Raw genomic sequence first — 22,090 nt, forward strand, 5'->3', positions numbered from 1 at the left:
ACAAAGCACGGAGCTGATCTCCCTGTGCTATGTGGCTGCTTCCCACTAGCTATCTATTTTACCCTTGGTAGTGTATATATGTCCATGCCACTCTCTCATACTTTGTCCCAGCTTACCCTTCCCACTCCCTGTGTCCTCAAGTCCATTCTCTATGTCTGCATCTTTATTCCTGTCCTGCCCCTAGGTTCTTCAGGACTTTTTTTTTTTTTTTTTTTTTTTTAGATTCCATATATATGTGTTAGCATACGGTATTTGTTTTTCTCTTTCTGACTTACTTCACTCTGTATGACAGTCTCTAGGTCCGTCCACCTCACTACAAATAACTCAATTTTGTTTCTTTTTATGGCTGAGTAATATTCCATTGTATATAAGTGCCACATCTTCTTTATCCATTCATCTGTCAATGGACACTTAGGTTGCTTCCATGTCCTGGCTATTGTACATAGTGCTGCAATGAACATTGTGGTACATGACTCTTTTTGAATTATGGTTTTCTCAGGGTATATGCCCAGTAGTGCAACCCTTCCATTCTTGAAGGGACTCTAATTAGTTTATCTTACCTTTTCTTTGCTGAGAGCTGGGCACTCTGGTGGCCCAGTCAGATTAACCCTGGAGGAAAGTCTTCAGAGCCTCCAAATTTAGAAACACACTATGTCCAAGGGTATCGAAGATCACTAGCTTTTTTTTTTGGCCTTGTTGGGTCTTCATTGCTGGCTGGTGTGAGCGGGGGCTACTCTTTGCAGTGTGTGGGCTTCTTGCAGTGGCTTCTCTTGTTGCGGAGCATGGGCTCTAGGAGCTTGGTCTTCAGTGGTTGTGGCACACAGGCTCAGTAGTTGTGGTGCACGGGCTTTGTTGCTCTGCAGCATGTGGGATCTTACTGGACCAGGGCTTGAACCCATGTCCCCTGCATTGGCAGGTGGATTCTTAACCGCTGTGCCACCAGGGAAGTCCCCCGAGATCACTAGCTTTTAAAATCAACTGCCCCTGCATAGTTTGCTCCCCTCTCCCCCTATAAATGTCATGTCAAACTAAGCCAATGGTGTCTGACCCTCCCAGGGAGTAGTAATTAAGTGACTGAATTTGGTCACTTATAATCACAGGATCTTGGAAATTGTACAGGTTTTTAGAGGTCATCTTGTCAAACTCTTCACCTTACAGCCTGGGAAGCTCAGTTTCCTGTTAGCAGGGATTGGTTAAACTCTTTGGTGATGGAGCCAACACCAGAATCCAGGCCCTCTGCTTCCAACTCCATTCAATTTTCAAAGCATATTGCTTCCAGGCATTTTGAGCAAAAATGATGACTAGAATCACCTAATCATGTCATTTTCCTGTTCTTCTTATTTATTTATTTATTTAAACTGGTGGGATTCTGAAATAGATGAGAGGTTGATTTAGTCAAACCACCTTTGTAGTATAATTTTAAAAAATACAAACCCTTAATTTTTTTTTTTTTTTTTTTTGCGGCCACAAAAAAAAGGCCACGTGGGCCTCTCACTGTTGGGGCCTCTCCCGTTGCGGAGCACAGGCTCCAGACGCGCAGGCTCAGCGGCCACAGCTCACGGGCCTAGCTACTCCGCGGCATGTGGGATCTTCCTGGACCGGGGCACGAACCTGTGTACCCTGCATCGGCAGGCGGACTCTCAACCACTGTGCCACCAGGGAAGCCCCCAAACCCTTAATTTTAAATAACACATTCTTAAATACATGTCTTTAAATAATAATACAAAGATGAATATGCATATACATCCCAGATGAACTTCCAGGAGAAGAAAAGTAATCAAAATCAAAACATATGGATGAAGTTTACCCTCATCTCTCTTTGAAGTCTTTTCTGATTCTTACCTCCCTGTGGTGGTGATTGGTTAGAGTTAAAAGTGTGATTTGTGACTTTGGAGCCGGCTTGAGAAAAGTGGCTTATATGAGGACAATTTGTGTGTTATGATTAACACCATAACCTACAACAGAGCTGAGAAAGGAATTTTAAACAGACTTATTTAGCATTTTAGCATTACATTGCACATTTTTTATGTCTTTCAGTTTACTTTCATTTAATAGGTATTTATTGAGTGCCTACTATGTGCCCAGTGCTGTTCTGGGCACTTGAGGTATGTCAGTGAACAAAACAGAGAACTTTGATCCTGTGGACCTCAAGTTACAATTAATTTATTAGAATTCCAGGATTTTGTTTGGCAGATAGAAGAGAATTTCAGTTTTGCCTAAAGTAGGGAAATGGATGTAAATATTCCAAATTATCTTCCTTCCAATACTGTGATTCTGCTGATTTTATAATCAGTGAAAAACAAATTCAGTTAAAGTGACTTTAACTTTTATGAACTGACATACGTGAACTCTGTGTGAATAGAAATTCCCACACTTGGTTATTTTATGTATATTCATTCGGAGTCCCTGACATTACACTTCCTTTAATGCAAGGACATCATTGTGGTGACATTGAACTTAATGAAGCATGGGAGGATTAGTTTTCTCAATCGTGTTGGTGCCCCTGTGTCAGTGTTGCGGACTGTAATTGTATTAGTTTTAAGATGTAGCTTCTTATTTATTTATGAAGATGGTGTTCTGCTTTTATTTTGTCTCACTTTACATTTTGTCCCCTGCTCCGTATTAATAGGAGACACAGTGTTGTGACTTATTGGTAAATCCGTTACCACAGAGGTTTTCCTTTTTAATCAGACATCGCAGTTTTAAGCATTTTCTAATTTTCTCAATTGCCTTTTCTTCAGAACGGCATGGTTTGCAAGCTCAGACATGTTTATTGTTTTTAACAAAGGCTTATCAAAATGAACTTGGCAGTTTTTCAGTCGTATACGGCCAAAAAAAAGTATTCAGTGCCGCTTTGGGGGTTGTTTATGCATTCCTTACCTAACCCATGGCTTTGCTTTTAAAAATCGCCAATTTGGAAGCTATGTTCTTATGAGTAGTTTCTAGGATATCTAAAAACCCATTCAAGTGGTATAATAATTTAATTGAGAAAAACCAAATCCACACTTGAAGACAGTGGGATGTTTTGAGTACAAAGATTTTTCTCTCTGTTTTTAATTTGTTCTACATCAGAGGACATCAGGAAGTGTCATTATCTAACAATGTCCTATTTGAAAGTGATCTCTGTTAGACACGTGGAGGAGAGTCATGATTTCTGATAGCTGCTAGGCACCCAGAGGAGTTGATTTTCTTCCTTTGCCTACCACTCTGCCCCATCAGATTCTCATCCCCCTTCCTTACTGCACGTTGAAGAAAGAGGTGCGTTGCTCTGTAGCCAGGTAGGAAGTTACACACCTTTACTTAATTATTTAATCAATGTGCTCATTCATTATTTACTTAATAAATATTTCTTGAACTTCTTATTACAGTTTGTGCAAAGATTGTGTCCCGTGCCCCTCTTTTCCTGTGCTGGTGGCTGTAGGAGATATAAAAACACAAGCAGCCTACAGCCTCATATGGAAGAAAATACATTGTGTAACTAGCTATGTAATACCAGTTATAAGCACTGTAAGAGATAGATAAGTATGTTGGAAATTGAAGGAGAGAGAGCACGTAGGCAGTCTGGGGAGTCAAGGTTTAGGGAAGAATTTATAGAGCAGGACACGTTTGAGCTGATTCTCGAAAGATGAGTAGGATGGTAAAGCTTTTATAAAGGCAGGAGGGTATACCTATCTTTATGGGAACACATCCTTGCCTCTTTTGAAGAAGTAGACATATGGAAGACTTCCTTTTGGGGACAGTTGAGGTTGTGTTGGGTTGTCTAATAGACACATCGCCTCTACAACCTCTGCATGCATACCGCTCCGTCCTAGGTAATGGAGTATCCACCAACACTAAAACAGCTCATGGGCTTAACCGGTGCTCTCCTTTCCCTCTGAAACACGAACCCGTTGTTGCTCAGAGCTCAGAGACCACTGTGGCAAATAACTGTCATCATAATAAAGGGGTGTATTCGCTTTTATCAGCTCAGGTGCACGCTTACCGTGGTGTTTGGTCACAGTCTTGTTTATTTTATTAATACTTGCTCTTGTAATTTTGCAATTTAATTAAATATTACATAAACTGATATAATGGGAGTGCCAAAAAGGAATGCTATTTCTATGAAAACAAAGTTGATTGCCATATAGACTCATAAAAATAAGCCATATTAAAAAACAATGTCAACAGCTACAACCTGGATGAACCATGAACACGTTAAGTGAAAGAAACCAGACACAAAAACCACACACTGTGATTCCATTTATATGAAATATCCACAATAGGCAAACACAGAGACAAAACGTAGATTTGTGGTTGCCAGGGTATGGGGTGGGGGAATTGAGAGTGAATGGCAGTAGGTACAGCGTTTCTTTTTGAGGTGATGGCTGGGTTCTGGAATTAGACAGTAGTCTTGGTTTTACAACATTGTGACGGTACTAAAAACCACTGAATTATATACTTTAAAAGGCTAAATTTAAAAAAAAATCAACAAACTACTGCTCCCCAGGTATGGAATACAGAGCTATCAAAGATTGGAAACTATAGTAAAAAAATCTACGGAGATTTTGCCCTCAGGTTTTTTCACAAGTGCCTTTGAGGTACCAGTGCATTTAAGAAATGGAAGGAGGAAATCTGGGGGAGGTTTAACCAACAAAGGCAACACAGAACTGCAGTCATGACCTGGCACCCAAAGATTAGTGAATGATTTTACTTTTATTTATGTGACTAAGATTGAAATAAAATGTTTGAAACATGATGTATCAACTTTTTGACTCTCTGCTTTTACTGACTTTGATTGCTTCAGTTAAGAGAGCTTTTAATGTTTCAACTTCTTAGGGTACCCTAGCAGATCTTGAAAATAGCTCATTTCTCTGGCTCTGGAGAGAAATTCCATGTTTATGAGCCTCTCTTATGGATGTAATGTTAGTCCCTTTTGATTATAGAGGAGGCCGGAACCTAGTTTTCAGTCTTCTAACTCACCATAAAAATCACAACCCATTTTTCCCCAAACTGTCTTATGGCTCCCTGGTTCATATATGTAAACAAAGTAGCAACATAAAATCTTAACTCTACCAATATGTCGTCACTTGTAGACTTTATAAATTTCAAAATATTTCTGAGCACATTTCACCATTTTCTGGTTTACTTAACATATTACAGATGAAGGCCACAATTACCTATTTTGTAATTCTACTTTTTTTTGATGAAATACTTTCCATGGAAGTAAGGTCATATTTATCTACCAAAACCAGTTGTATTTCTTGAAATAGCAATTTCAGTTCTCTAAACCTGTATCAAAACAACGACATTCACAGCCCATGAAAGAACGACCAAAAAAAGAAAAAACCCCACACTCACAACAAAGTTAGATCTGCTTTAAAGGAGAAGGGAATGCAGCCTCTTCGGTCAGATACGGGTCAACCAGACAACTAGCGGAAAGCAGCCTTACCCATCATTATTAACTAGTCATGAGCCAGGGGAGCCCAGCTCACAGGCGTCACTGCTATCAAAAAGGAATGGTTTGTTCGTGTTGGTGTTTGACAACTGAGTTGATCAGTTGATGCAAGACTATATCAATGGCTCTCAAGCCTGGTGACACATTAGAATAAGCTGGGGAAGGAAAAGAAACTATTGGTGCCAAAAGCCACCCTCAGAAATTCTGATTCAGTAGCTCTGGGACAGATCCGGGGCATCAGGAATTTTTAAAGCTCCCCTGGTGAATCTCATGTGCAGCCAGGGTTGAGAGCCACCAATCTATATAATACTTAATCATGTTATGCTTTTTCAGAATAAATGTTATTGAAACAAATCGCTGTTATAGTGTCTTTTTATGATGAAAAAATTAAACATGATATTGGATTTTTGTAATTTCTCTATACAGTGTCCACTAAGTAAATGGGAAGATTTTCTAATGGTTAAGTGAATTTCCACTGATTTTTCCCCCCGTGAGATTCACTGAGCTTATGTGTGTACAGTGTCAAAGTAACCAAAGCAACCAAATTTGGTATCATGACAGTCAACCAACCCATCGGTTGCCCACCTTGTTGCATGTTTTTGGTGATTGTGGTGTCATATAGGTCTGTTACTCGAGGACAGTAAGTTGGGGTTTTCCTGTACAACAATGTGTTTCCTCTATAATAACTTACAGATATGTCCTTATTTATTATGTGTTTCCTTAAGTTGACTGACTTGTTAATCCTAATGCTCAAATTTGCCTCTTAAATCCTTAATTAAAAGGATACTTTTCCTTTTAATTGTACCAAATTGATTTCGAAAATATAGGAGTTTAGATAAGAAAGCTAGTATAAGAAAGATAGCAATTTAAACTTGGCCTTGTGTGACTTAAACAAAATATGACTAATTTTAGGGTTTTCCTTGTCATTGGGATTTACTGTCTTTGAGAAAATGTGGTGAAGTGGTTGACATAGGGCCTGAAAAAGACTGATCTAGCTCTCGCTACTCAGAACCAACTTCATTTTTAGTGACATTTGTTCTTTTATTTATTTATGTATTCATTTATTTATTATTGAAGTATAGTTAATTTACAATGTTGTGTTGTTGAATCAGCAAAGTGATTCAGTTATATATATATATATATATGTATATATATACATACATACACACACACACACACACACACACACACACACACACATTCTTTTTCAGATTCTTTTCCCTTATAGGTTATTACAAAATAGTGAGTATAGTTCCCTGTGCTGTACTGTAGGTCCTTGTTGGTTATCTCTTTTATATATAGTGTGCATCTGTTAATACTCATGGAAATTCTCATGCCTGGTTACCAGTTAGCTTTCCCAAACTGTGCTTACGCTGTTAATTTTTGTATTGAAAATAGCACCTTCATGGATCTTGACCAGTAGTTTTTGAACTATGTTTTGCAGATTTCTGAGAGTTTCAAGGAGCCTCGGGGGCTGTTCCAGGGCATGGGGACAATGTGGGTAGGAAGAGTCCAGCGTCCAGCTTAGGGTTCCTTTCGGTGGTTTTTTCTGCAACCCGAGCAGGTGGGCTATTCTTGATTTCACATTTTGGGTTTCCAAGTAAGATTTTATTTGAACAAAGGATTTCTTGGCAAAAACAAGTTTGTAAATACCTAGGTCACATGTTTCTAAGTTTCTGCTTTTCCTTCCCTGCCAAATTTGGTTTATGTGGTTCTGGTCACTCCTAATTATTTCTAGCTGCTACTGTGCATCTGTGTTGAAAAAAGCATGGGAAGACTTGGGGTCTTATTAACTTTATATCCTTCATGCTTGTGGGGAGAGAGAGCCAAATGAGCAGTTAGATATTCTGGGCAAGAAATATAGATTGGGAGTCATCAGCATAGAGACTCAGTTTAAGTTGTGTGTGTGTGTGTGTGTGTAAGTGTAATTACCCATGGGGAGTGTTTATAGAGAGTGTAACAGGTCAGAGATAAAATGCCGAGGAGTAGCTGTGCTAGGTCAGGTACACTCTTCTGTACTCACGTTAACCCAATACACATTGGTCAGTGATGTTTCCTTTTTCTATTTTAATTTGCTGTTTCCCCACATATGCTCGTGCATAACTGTTGGAAGAGTTGGAACACGAGCGTATGTGTGGGTGGGGGAGGTAGCCTGGTAGGGTCAGAGCACAGGCTGTGGGAACCAGCCAAGGAAGTTCTCCCACTCTTCAAAAATCCTATATCCTGCTCAGAACTATAGGGCTTCTTCCATACGCGTGTTGAGGTGCAGAATGAGAAGATAAACCTGAGTGGTTAGCTAGTGGATTTGGCAGTGTAGACAGCCATTGTGGTATTTTTGGCATAAAATGATTTAAGAAGTATTGTGGTTTCTTGACTTTTAAAAGCCAGATATCTCTCCCATGTCTTTGTTCTCTCTTTTGTAATCAGAGCAGTGACTGCCAGGTTCTGGTTGTAATCCCAATGAACCCAGGGGTAAGGTCCATTCCACCTGGGTCCAAGCTTCATTTCGTTTCAGTGACACAGACCCTGCCCTCCATGCTTGCTAGCTGTTTGGCAACTTCAGTTACAAGGCTCACCAGGCAACAGTGATGACTTAATTAAAAAATTCATAAACATTCTTAGAAAAAGTCAAAGTACGTGGGTAAAGAATAAATAAATGGATATAAATAAGATACTGTCAAAAATATTTTACTTAATAGTAAGGGTGTTCCAATGATAAAGGGACTGGTCATTGTATCAAAAATTAAGCCCCACACATTTTCCTCTTCTTTTTACTTCTTTTTAAAATTTTTTCTTGAAATATAGTTGATTTACAATTTTGTATTAGTTTCAGATGTACAGCAAAGTGATTCAGTTATACATATTCATATAAATGTATATTTTTTTTACATTATCTTCTACTATGGGTTATTCCTTTTTACTTCTTTAGGTTGACTTCTTTGATTATCTTCCACATTCAAATAAAATAAAATGTAGCCAACCATATATTCTAATTTTTTAAAAAGTATTTATTTGGCTGCACCAGATCTTAGTTGTGGCACATGGGATCTTCGTTGCAGCATGCGAGATCTTTAGTTGTGGCGTGAGGGATCTTTAGTTGCGGCATGTGGGATCTAGTTCCCTGACCACGGATCGAACCCAGGCCCCCTGCATTGGGAGCACAGTCTTAACCACTAGACCACCAGGGAAGTCCCAAATATTCTAATTTTATTAGAAATGAAGGTCTAACTAAAATTTCAAATGACATTGAGTCATTTGATCCCCCAAATTGACATCTCAGAAGTGTCCTGGAACATTCTGCTTTCTTTATAAATTCTCGCATAATAGTACACCTAATTGGTTCCAAAGACAGGTTACTGTATATTAAGGTAAAATTGCAGTTTAGCCTTTTATAGTTTTAATAATCTTAAATAGTCTCTTCTGGGGAAGAGACATTTGATGAAAGAGAATTAATTACCTTTGAAGTCCCTAATTAAAAAGCACTGTGATTAAACAATGTTAAAATAACTCAGTGAGTTTACCTCTTCACCAGGCTGAGTACCCAGCACGTGCTAGCTGCTGCCCCGGATGCTGAAGGCCCACAGGGAATAGGCAGGGTCCTTACTCAAAGGCTTACGCTATCCTAGGGGAGACAGGTGTATCAATAAAGAGTCACTGCACTGTGCTAAGTCCCAGTAGTGACTGCTTTCTATGGGAGTTTAGAGCCAGAGGTACTTACCTCTGCCTAGATGGGTCAAGCAATTAAATGTAGAAATTCATGAGGTGAACAACCAGAGGAAGGGCGTTCTAGGCAGCAGGAACAATAGGTACAAAGGGAATGAGGTGGGAAAGGACACTGTGGATTGAAGGAACCACGTGGTTTTTCAGGGTGGTTTGGGGTGGCTGACGTGCAGGGTACGTATGTGGCTGTGTAGATGACAGAAGAGCAGGCAGGAGCTAGATCATTTAGGGTCTTGTGTATCACACTAAGGTAGAAGGAGTTTCAATTTTGCTTTGGCCACTAAGAGTAATCCTTGAAAGCTTTTACACAGGGGATTTAGGTAGGACTGGGGGTTTGGTGATAAAATTAACTTGTGTTTCAAACAGCTAACTCTTAATGGGGCTTGAAGAAAAGTCCAAGAGGGTGATAAACCAGGGGGTCTGCTGAAGTGGTACAGATGGGAAATGATTAATGCCTCATGGTAAGACTTTTGCTTTATTTATATTTTTGGTGCCTTGGTGCCCTCTAGGGCATGTGGTAGAGACGTTTGGTAGGCAATATGATATTCTGTGCAGATAATACAAGATTTGGGCATCATCGGCTACTAGGTTCAGTTAAAATCACATGATGGGATGTAATTACCTGGGGAGTGTGTGAAGAGTGAAGTGTGAAATGGATCAAAAAATTGTGGAGCGTAACTAGGGTGTGTTCACATTCTACCGCGGTCACTGTACCTTTCTTTTTGTCCTCTGATTGTCTAGTTACATGTTCTTTTTCACTATACCAAGTGTGAGGGCAGGGCCCGAGTCGTGTCACTGCCACACACGACTTCAGAAAAGACCACTCAGGTGTCTGAGTCGTTGTGTCTCACCATGAGTAGTAATGACCTCTGGAGTTGTGTTTCAGCTGCCCCTGCTTAGCTGGTTCCAGCAGCTGTCATGGTACCTGCCCTTCGGTAAGTGTTCAGTACATGTGTTGAATGAATGAATAAATGACGCAATATCTAATGAGTGGTCCGAGGAAGAAGGATCTAGCCAAAGAAGTAAGAAGCACAGGTCTCAGGGGAGGAAGGCTCAACAGGAGAGACTCCTGTCATGGAAATTCAGGGGAGAAATAGTTCGGGAATGAGAGAGAAGTCAGCAGTGCCAGATGCTACAGAGAGGTCAGTTAATTAAGGATGCAGAGCTACCACTGGCAATTAGGAGCCATTGGTGATAATGTCAAAAATAGCTTGCGTGGTGTGTATGGGGGGCAGGTGGCAAATTCCATTCCATGGTGGTGGGAATGAGGACGGGGTGAGGAGACAGGTTCTTAAGAGGCTGGGAGTGTGAAGGGAAGAAAGTCATTGGTGGTAGTTGGAAAGGGTGGCAAGGCTGAAGGGTAGTTTTTGCCCCTTCTCTCCCTTATGTCCCCTTCTTTCCTTTCTCCTGTTCTTCCTTTCTGCTTCAAGATGAGAGACACTTGAGTAAATTTATAGGCTAAAGCAGACCCAGTGTAAATGTCTAGGTTCAAAATATAGAAAAGAGGAGGGGGATATTAACTAGAAAAATTAAATATAAATGGACACATCTTTCTTTGAGAAAGGCAGAAAAGAAATAAGGATGCACATGGATGTGAATAAACTGGAAGAATAACTGAAGGAACGGAAATAGAGAGAAATCCTATCCAGCGGCCCCAATTCTCTCTAAAATAGTAACTGGCACCAATAGTTTTGGACACTTTTTATGTTCTAAGCATTGTTAAAATTACATATATTTACTCACTAATTTCTTGCAACAACTCTGTAAAGATGGAATTATTATCCTAACTTTACAGATGAGACAACTAAAACACAGAGGTTAAGCAACTTGCCTGAGGTTGTACAGCTACTAAGAGGCAGAACCAGGAACCAACGTGTGTATGGAATTGGTACAACACATTGATGCTGAGTCACTCCACGCACTTAGCCTGTGTTAGAAATCATGATTGTGTTGCGCCATTCATCTGCAAGGTTGAAAGATTTGCTCTAGCAGAACTTGCCTTACCGTTTATAGGAGTGGAAACGTTCGGATATTTGGATTGATGTGGAATTGGGGACTGGTGGCTTGGAAGGATTGGGGATGCCAGAAAGAGAGCAATTGATGTGATGGATCAAGAGCTCTAGCCTCCAAGGAGAAGGATACGCGAGCAGGACAGGCTGATGGAATGGGAGAAAATGGAGGAACCAGGGGCCTGAGGGTTCAAGGAGGTTGAAAACCAGGTGCAGGGAGATCAGCTCGGTGCTTTGTGACCGTCTGGAGGGGTGGGATAGGGAGGGTGGGAGGGAGGGAGACGCAAGAGGGAAGAGATATGGGAACATATGTATATGTATAACTGATTCACTTTGTTATAAAGCAGAAACTAACACACCATTGTAAAGCAATTAGACCCCAATAAAGATGTTAAAAAAAAAAAGAAGTTGAGCTGGAGACTTGGGGAGGTTGGAAAGTTGGGGTTAGAGAGGGATACTTAATTCTCACAACAACGCTGCATTTCAGAAGTGAGGGTAGGCACAGGTGCTGGTAGGTTGATGGTGTGGCTTTGGGAGGACATGACTCAAGTGGATTGGAGGTAAATCTCACGAGGTCAAGGTCAAGGCTGAGATCCGCAGAGATGTCGGGTAGATGTTGGCTAGAGCCTGCTTCTCCTGGGAGGATGGTTCCAAGAAGCCCCACGGTCTGGTCTAGACTTTAGAAAGCTGCAACTGCAACTCAAGTGTGTTATGGTTTTAGGGAAAGATACAGAAGGTTAGCTGATACCTGGCATGCAATAAAAATCACTCAGTGGTCTCAGTAGAACATTGTCAAAGAACAGTTGAATAGCTTCTATTCTGCACTGTAATTTTTGAAAAAAGGATTTGAAGTGTTAATTGACAAGACAGTACATTTCACAAGCAATTTTGGGTGTTTTAGAAAATTGCCATTATCACCCTGGAAAGAAAAGACTACTTGCTCTGATGATATCTCCTCTTCCCCTTCCTTCTCCCTCCTCTTTTTTTCTCCTGGTCGTGTGCAGTACAACACTCTCTGGGCAGAGAGAGGCAGCTGAAGATCATCGGGCTTCCAGATGTCGAGCTTTGTTGTGATATATGGGGGTGGGGGTCATGGGAGAGGGGCCAGAAGCTTCAGTGAGACTCTTCAGTGGGACTCACTGTGGTGGTCTCTGCTTCTATAGTTAGCCGTGTGATGGGAACCAGCCGTATGTGTTCCCTTTGTACAGCTGTGCATACCTCTGTCTCCCTTTTTCTTCTGCCCATTTAAGATTTCAGGAAATCAAAATTACATCTGATGGAAGCTTAGAAATCCCCACATGTGAAGTTGTGGAGCTACCGCATAGGGAAAAATAATTTGTGCGCTGGGTCTGATACAGAAGTGGCACATGTAGATAATGTATCAGGTAGGATGTTTTGGGGTGTAAGGAACAGAAACTCTAACCTGGGCTGACTTTACTAGTAAGGAAAAGAATTCCTTTGTGTAGTAGAAAGTCCAGGAGCAGAATGTCTGGCTCTGAGTTTGTTTCTTTGTGATTCTTTTGGTTTCGGTCCTGCCCTGTGTTGGTTTCGTTCTCAGCCTGACTCCCCTCATGGTCCCAAGATGGGTAATAGTTTGAAGGGTCATATCGAGGTAGGAGACATCCAGTGGAAGGGGAGAAGCTGTGTCTTCGTATCTCCTCAGTAATGAGGAAACCTTTCCCAGGATCTCCCTAAAGACTTTTCCTCAAGTCATTGGCAAGGGTCGGGTCACTGCCCTTTCCTCGGGCTTTGTGACTGAGTAGTGGCAGCTGGCGGTGAGGCCCCTGACAATTTCTCTGTTATCTGCCACCGATGTCTTTAGCTCACTAGTTCAGGGCTCACTGCTCTGGAGATGTGCAAAACACTTGTGTGTATGTGCACTTTTAGAACACGTGATGCTTTTCTTTCCACCGTTCCTTTCTTTCTCCAGGTATAAGCTTTTTGCATATTTATGCTTTTGAAATAGTAAAGGGATTTACAAATGTTTCTCAGGTTCTTGTATATTTTGTGCCATCTGAGCCTCATGAAGAGGTCAAGGCTGAATTTGTGTTGTATTGAGGCTTTGCGGTCCAGAGACCTATCAGGAAATGAAGTCAGTAAGTGTGGGGCATCATTTTTTTGATGTCGCACGTTGCCCTGCTTTGAACATCATTGTGGAGTGAACTTTTTCTGTATTTTGGTTTATATCATTATGGTAGTTTCTTTGAAGGAGAATAGCTGGGTGAGAGTTTGAAATTTTTATATGAGTTGCCTGATCAGTTCGTGGAAGGCTTTTGAGTGGTGAAAATGCCACACTTGTAATGTTTTTGAGGATTATGTGTCTTTTCATTCTGCCGCTTTATATGCCTGGGATCATAAAATATTTCCGGAAAATCAGAACTGTTCTGCCTAATACCACATAACTTACTTTTTCCCAGGCCCCCTTTGCAATTATAATACAAATAGTGTTTGAATTGCTTAACCTATACTGGATTTTGAGGAAATCTAGCCTATGTCAATTCTTCCCCATTAGTTGTCAAGTCCAGGGGAGAAACTCAGCTTGTGCATCTTGCTTCATTCTCCCCTTAGTGTGAGTTACTGCTCAGGAGGCCTCTTGATCTACTTGCAGATCGACTCCCTGAAGGCCTGTTTTTCAGACACATCTGCTTTTTATTCATGGTTCTGGCCCTCATGCTGGGCCCTCTGCTATACGCTTAGACATTCTGTGAGTAAATTGATGGGAAAGATGAAGTGAGAGATACTGTTTTTTTGTTGATGCCATATGAACGTGGAGTATTTGTTATCGGTTTTGAGGAGGAAGTAGAGAGACTCCTTCATATGACCCAGTGTAATTCTTTCAACAATTCCTAAAATACTTCTCCCCAGGTCTTGCCACCGCCCGCAAGATACATTGATGAATGAAGCTATGTAGCAACAGAAAGTCAGAGGAAGGAACTGCCACTATTCTTAAACAGATTTTTAAAAGTCATAGTTGCGAGTAGAGCGTATATGATATAAATCGTGTTCTCTGCCTATATGTTTCCCCAGGTAATTTTAAACACTAATGTGTCATGTATGATATTAGGAAAAAGCAAAGAGTGGGACCACCCCTGCCCTGGAAGAACCCATTAACAGACTGACCACACAGTGTGACCAGGACTGTGGACGTGGGGACGGGGAGAGAGTCCAGTGGCAGCAACTAAATCGTTTGGAACAACGCTGTGAAGTGGATAGACAGGGGAGACATGGTTACACAGCAAGTCAATGGGAGAGACTGGATTTCAACCCAAACCTTTGTATGTCCAAATTGCACACTTTAGATTTGCTTTTCTTGGTTTCTTTTTTCCAGATCTGCATTTTCAAAATCACCTCTGAAATAGTTTAGACTTTACAGTAGGGAATAAAGGGCATACTGCTTCCCCACTGCACCCCCTCTTCTCCCACGCTCCAGGTTTACACTGCGAACAGTTTGGTGCGTGTGCTCCCTGGCCACCTTCTCTGCGTGTACAAATCACCTAAAGGAGCCAGGCATGCCTGTCTCCAGACAGACAGAACTGCTGAGAGGGCAGAGGTGGGGCTCAGGAACGCATTGTCCTCTCCGGGACCTACCTGGGTGAGGCTGCTGGAGGGCTGGGCTCTGGGAACCAAGATACTCCCAGGTTTAGCAGCACCGGAGTGTCCTGGCAGCCAACTCTTCTGAGAAAGGAGAGCTATCTGTGCTGCTCTGTCCTGCCTTGCCCAAGCAGAGAGCAGAGCCCCTGACAGTAAGAGGTGGGGAGGACGGCCCGGGCTGCCTCTGCTCATCTCTGTTTTTCCAGCACTTGCATGTATTGGTGCTCAGCTACTGTTGCATGAAAGAAATGAAGATGCCCTAGCCCTGGTCCTGTAGACAAATCATCGAGTGACTTTGGGCAAGTCACTTGAAGATCAGAAGATTCTAGTCTCAGTTTCCCCGAGTCTAAGGTACACTATTTTTCCTTCTCATTTTAATGTTTCTGAAATAACATGTGATCGGCAGTAGATGCAAATATTTAATATCCTGGAGTTTCTTAATTTTTCCTTTTTCCTGAAAAGTTGTTTTTAAGTCCATGAGGTAACTTACAATTTCTGTTATTTTAGGGTTGTGGGAATGTGGTAATCAATCCCTTGAGGAGTGGTTTGGAGAATGCGTAATGCCTAATAACTCACTTTGTGAATGGTAGAGTTCTGTATAAATATGAAAGATCAGAAAACTGCCCAACTACCTCTGCAGGGTTATTTCTTAGAGACGCTCAGACAGGGACGTGAGAGTCTTCTGTTCAATAAAGTTGGTGTTCTAGGTTATGAGAATGTACATTTCTAATCTCCCCATTCTCCCAATAGAACTCAATAAGCTATTTTCATTTTGAATTAAAAAAAAAAAGAACATGGCTCTTAAACATTGGAATTTTTCTTGAATTAGGCCTCAGCAAGAACTGTTGGCCTGTCATGGATTTAGTGGATTCCTGGCCATTATTGGAAGTATCACATTGGCCACAGAACTGTTGTAACTTGAACAGAATGTTAATCCAAAAAAGTGCTGTGTTTCAAATGGGAAATTACAATGCCACTTAGTTCCTATGATATGCCGGGTAATGAGGGGATTAAAAACAATTACCCACACTGTTGACCTAAAACAAATAGACTGCCAGATATTTCTCTAGCAAAGATGGGTTTATCCAGGATCAGCAGAGAATTGCAGTTTGCGGTCTGCAACCATGGTGAGCCACGTGCAAGTCCCTTCACAGCCAGGGAAGGAGAACTCTTTTATAGAGGGGAAAAGGAAGTTGGCAGGGTTCTAGTAAACAGAGTCCATGGCCTTTCACTGGCTGAGCTGTTGCTAGGAAAGGAGTCTTCCTTCTTGCTGTTGAGCTCTGTTACCATCACAGGGCATAAGTGCTCCCCTTTCTGGTCTCCTGACTCTTTAATTGAGGTTTCTGTTTATCAGTTTTTTACAAGACTCTATTCCTCTCCAGGTGGAGTTCAGTTTGGAGAGCCTTCAAATGGTGAAGGATAGGCACTGAGCTAAAACTTCCCTTTCCAGCTCAATTCAACCAATTTGCCTCAATAACTAGAGTGAAGGAGTTTACGATCTGGTAGGAAACAAGGTGGACACTTGTTTTGGTAAAAACAAGGTGCTAAGCAAATAACCAGTGGAAACAAGATCACAGAGGGAATATTTTTATTCATACAAGAAATTGTATCAGTTGCTTAGAATATCCATTTACAAGCCAATGGTCTGTCATAGCACTTAAACCAGGGGTTGCAAAATCAAAGGTCTTTGGGGCTCAAGTGTGAAGTAGCTGAGTTGTGACATAATAGGGTGGGTCTGGGCTGTAAAATTGAGGAGAACATGTAAAGGTTCATTCTCTCACCATCCATCAGATACTTGAGTTCTGTTCTTGGTGTCAGGGATATATCAGTGAACAAAACAGACAAAAATCCCTGCCCTGGAGTTTACATTCTAATTTGTTGCTGCCTTGAAAAACAAATAATTAGGCCAGTTAGAATTATCTCTAGAGTATAAATAAATGAATCAGATGCATGGATGTGTTCCTGTGAATAAATTGCACAGATTTCAATTTTGTTAGCTTTTAGCCCTTTGTCACATAGCTAGCTAATATGTCTGGATAAGCGAGATCGTTGTAATTATAAGTCAAGGTAGCTTCATTTTGGCATTCTGCTTGGTCTTTTGCCTTAATTTGCCAAATAACCACAATTATAAAATATTATTGGCTCTACAAGGCAGCACCTGGTTTATTTAATTTTAATTTTAATTGAAAGTAAAGCATTGTGGAAAATCCCATCTCTCATCGTATCGATTGTGATGACTTTCCAAGGTTAACTAATGATGGCTGAGTGCAGTTTATGACCGCCCTAGTCGGTGGATCCCATGGCCGGGGCCAGAGAGCTGTGAGCTGAGCTGGGAACTCCCCCAGGAAGCCATTCTATGGGGAGCAGGGCTCTTGCAGGCCTGGTTTTCTGCAGGGCTTTCTGCAGAGTGAGTGATGAGGTCACTAGAATAACAAGCCTGGGAGCTTGGACCTGGGAAACCATGTGCCTTTTCTTTGAGCTTCTTGTGGGAATATGGGGATAAGAAGCATTTGTGACTGCACTTATTTTCAATTTCCACAAATAGAACTTCTGCTGGGCCTGTAAAGTAAAGCAAAATTGATAGTTTCAGAGAGAGAAAATGCAGGCTGCCGGCAGGGATTCGAGCCTTCTGACTCTGACTGTTCTGTTAAGTCTGTAGTGCCCAGGGGGACTGTTTTTAGCAAATTAATAGGTATTAGAGATGTGAACGTTTGTGGCCTAGACTCCTGTTTCAGGAGCTTCCTGGCATGTGCACCCAGGAGCTCCAGCCTTCTCCTCTATGTCGAGGGTGCTGCACTGAGCCGGGACACAGCAATTCTGCCAAGCCAGGGGCTCAGCGTTCTCAACCTGGGGGAGCCTGAGAGTGCTGACAGGTCATGAGTATTACAGCAGTGGTCTTGGGTTGTCATAATGAATCTGTGCCTCAAGTAATCACATCATCCAATGAGGTTGCTGCCAAACACCTACTGGGTATCTTTACATTTACACAAAGTCCAGGGGGCACTTTTTTTGTTGTTGTTTTGTTTTTTAGCGGTACGCGGGCCTCTCACTGTTGTGGCCTCTCGCATTGCGGAGCACAGGCTCCAGATGCGCAGGCTCAGCGGCCATGGCTCACAGGCCCAGCCACTCCACGGCATGTGGGATCTTCCCAGACCAAGGCATGAACCCGTGTCCCCTGCATTGGCAGGAGGACTCTCAACCACTGCGCCACCAGGGAGGCCCCAGTGGGCACTTTTAGGGATGCAATGTTTGTGTGCCCCCCCCAATTCATATGTTGAAGCCCTAACCCCCAATGTGATAGTATTAGAAGGTAGGGCCGGGACTTCCCTGGTGGCACAGTTGTTAAGAATCCGCCTGCCAATGCAGGGGACACAGGTTCGAGCCCTGGTCCGGGAAGATCCCACATGCTGTGGAGCAACTAAGCCCGCGAGCCACAACTACTGAGCCCACATGCCACAACTACTGAAGCCCGCACGCCTAGAGCTCATGCTCTGCAACAAGAGAAACCACAACAATGAGAAGCCCGCGCACCACAACAAAGAGTTGCCCCCGCTCGCTGCAACTAGAGAAAGCCCGCTCACAGCAACGAAGACCCAACGCAGCCAAAAATAAATAAATTAATTAATTAATTAAAAAAAAAATAGAAGGTAGGGCCTTTGGGAGGTATTAGGTTTAGATGAGGTCATGAGGGTGGAACCCCGTGACAGGATTAGTTTCCTTTTAAGAAGAAGAAGAGAGAGAAATACCTCTCTCTCCATATACACACCAAGGAGAGGCCATGTGAGCGCATAGCAAGAAGGCAGCTCTCTGCAAGCCAGGCAGAGAGCTCTCACCAGAAACCGAGCAGCCTGGCACCCTGATCTTGGACTTCCAGACTCCAGAACTGTGGGAGAATAAATGTTTGCTGTTTCAGCCACCCAGTCTGTGGTATTTTGTTGTGACAACCCGAGTGGACTACAACAGGCTCAGTACCTCTTCAGCAGGGCTGCAGTATTGTTCCTTTCTTCTTTGACCTCAGTGACCCCAGGCTCTCTTGGACTTCTTTTTACCTTTCTCAATTTCGTTGCAGCCTCCTCTCCTAAAGATCAGGGTTCTTCGAAGTCCCCCTCTCTCTCCTTTTCTACCCACCCTCAGGACACCTTGTTTCTCATTTCGTAGTCTGGGGACCAGCATAGGCCTCACTCAGCAGCTTATCAGAAATGCGAATCTTAGGCTCCCTCCAGACGTGCTGAATTGACTCTGCCATTAACAGGGGACACCCACAGAGTCTGAAAGTCCTGCTTTTAAAGGTCTTTGTGATCAACTGTGTGCTCTGACCTCCAAGTGTATATTTGATCTGCACACCAGATCTCTCTCCTAGGCTCTAGACCAGTTTATCCGACAGAACCTCTGGGTCCACTTCCAGGTCCCATAGGGGTTTTGAACTTTACCAATCCAGAGTCTGGCTCCTCTTTTCCCAATTATGCTCTTTCTCCTTTGGGCGACCAACAAAAGATAGGGTCTGTTCAGAAACTTTTGCTTTAGAACTCCCCTATTACTCCATACCCCTGGTTAAATGGTTTCTTTGGGGTTAGTCAGGGTTAACTGGTCTGGCTGACCCATTGTTCAGCTGACCTCTCCTCTGAGTGATTGGCACATTTATCCACCTCTTGTTAAGTATTTTGAATCTTGCCCATGGTGTCATGTTCAGTTAGTAACATTTCTAACTTTTGTCCTCCGTAGTAAGTTTGAAAGTGTACAAGTACTGGGACTTCCCTGGCGGTCCAGTGGTTAGGACTCCGCACTTCCACTGCAGGGGCCATGGGTTCAATCCCTGGTCGGGGAACTAAGATCCTGCGTGCCGTGCGATGTGGCCAAAAAAAAAAAAAAAAGTGTACAAGTACTGAATAAATATTTAAAATTAAGTATTAATCATTATCTTTGTTATTAATTATTAATATATTACAGGGACAAGTAGTTAATAAATATTTTTTAATGGTGTGGAAATTTTGCTGACTGAAGTGCAAGATTTTCAGAATATTTGTGAATGAGCTTAATGAGTCCAAAAGAAAGATCATCAGGAATGTAGTGTGACCTGATATGTCACATGATTGAATCATACAGCGTCTTTTGGGGAGAGAAAAATCAGAGGCAGCCTAACTGTCCAACAGTAGAGGATTGGTAAACTCAATTGTGGTACATTCATACAGTAAAATACTTTGCAGTCACGTCTAAATGATCAGACAGGGTACCTTTATTAACAGCCATGGTATCAAATGAAGCGAAAACAGCAAATTACAGATAGGATCATCATGGTGTTTTTTTTTTAATTTTGGTAAAAAATACAAAATGTAAAATTTACCATTTTAGCCATTTTTAAGAATATAGTTCTAAAGACTCTGAAAAAGAATATATATATGTATATATGTGTGTGTGTGTGTGTGTGTGTGTATAAAACTGAATCACTTTGCTGTACACCCAAAACTAGCACAACTTTGTAAATCGACTATACTTCAGTAAACAAAGAAGAGTATAGTTCTGTGACATTAAAGTACATTCACACTGTTGTGCAACTATCATCACCATCTATCTCCAGGACATTTTTTTTTATTAATTAACTAATTTATTTTTGGCTGCATTGGGTCTTCGTTGTGGTGCGTGGGCTTCTCGCCGCCGTGGCTTCTCTTATTGCAGAGCATGGGCTCTAGGCATATGGGCTTCAGTAGTTGTGGCATGCGGGCTCAGTAGTTGTGGCACACGGGCTTAGTTGCTACATGGCATGTGGGATCTGCCCGGACCAGGGCTTGAACCTGTGTGCCCTGCATTGACAGGTGGACTCTTAACCACTGCGCCACCAGGGAAGTCCCTCCAGAACATTTTTTATCATCTCAAACTGAAACTCCATACCCATTAAACAATAACTCCCCATTCTCCCTCCCCCAGCCCTTGGCAACCACCATTCTCATTTTGTCTCTGTGAATTTGACCACTCTAGGTACCTCACATAAGTGGAATCACACAGTATTTGGACCTCTGTGACTGGCTTATCTCACTTCATATAATGTCTTCAAGGTCCATCTGAGATGTACCATGGGTCAGAATTTCCTCTTTAAGGCTGAATAGTATTTCAGTGTGTACATATGCCACATTTTGTTTATCCATTCATCTGGACACTTGGGTTGCTTCTATCTTTTGGCTATTGTGAATAATACTGCTATGAACGTGAATGTACAAATATCTGTTCAAGTCCCTGTTTTCATTTATTTGGGGTATATACCCAAAAGTGGAATTGCTGGATCATATGGTAATTCTATATATTTTTAATTTTTTGAGGAACCATCATCCTGTTTTCCATAGTTGCTGCGCTCTTGTACATTCCCACCAGCAATACACAAGTATTCCAGTTTCTCCACATCCTTACTAACACTTGCTAACTTTTTTGTTTTTGTTTTCAATAATAGCTATGGTAATGGGTGTGAATTCTCAGTCTTGTTTTTTAAAAATGTGTTTACATACATATATAATATAAAAAAACTCAAAGGATTTATTCCAAATAAAAACAGTGCCTATTAGTTGGCAGGATGTAGCTGATTTTTATTATTGTCTTCTTGCTCTATTCTCTTCTTTTTCCACATTAAGCATGTATAATATGTGTAATTAAAAATGCTTGAGGGCTTCCCTGGTGGCACAGTGGTTGAGAGTCCGCCTGCCAGTGCAGGGGACACGGGTTCGTGCCCCGCTCCGGGAAGATCCCACATGCCGCGGAGCGGCTGGGCCCGTGAGCCATGGCCACTGAGCCTGCGCGTCCGGAGCCTGTGCTCCGCAACGGGAGAGGCCACAACAGTGAGAGGCCCGCGTACCGCAAAAAAAAAAAAAAAAAAAAAAAAGCTTGAAACTCAGAATCAAGCTGTATGAATTCAGAGGTTGACAGTACCTCCCGTTTGCCCTTGACTGTGAAGACTTCACGTGAGTCCCCCTACTTGCTGACTTTGGACCTGATGCTGCCCCTGTCGCATTGCCACTGTCCATGGGCGGAGGCCGTCCACAGATGCTCCAGTGCTGGAGGCCCGGCTGCCACACATTCCTCTGCCCAGTGAAGCAGAAATAGAGCTTCTTGGTAGTGGATTAGACTACAGACATTGTCATAACCAGGCCTCAGCATGTGGTTTTCTGGTGCCCAAGCGCATCTTCCTCCCTCATTTTGATTTTTAACACAAAGAAATCTCCTTTTTAGGTATGTTTACTTGGCAAGGTTTTGACTGGTCATCTGGGTTGATCACAAATGAAAGGGAAGGCTGCTTTCTTCCTGTTCTGTGAAATTATGTATTTTGTAATTTTCCAAAGAGCTTTATGGCTCA

Source organism: Pseudorca crassidens, chromosome 16 (assembly GCF_039906515.1).
Source record: "Pseudorca crassidens isolate mPseCra1 chromosome 16, mPseCra1.hap1, whole genome shotgun sequence".
NCBI lineage: Eukaryota > Metazoa > Chordata > Mammalia > Artiodactyla > Delphinidae > Pseudorca > Pseudorca crassidens.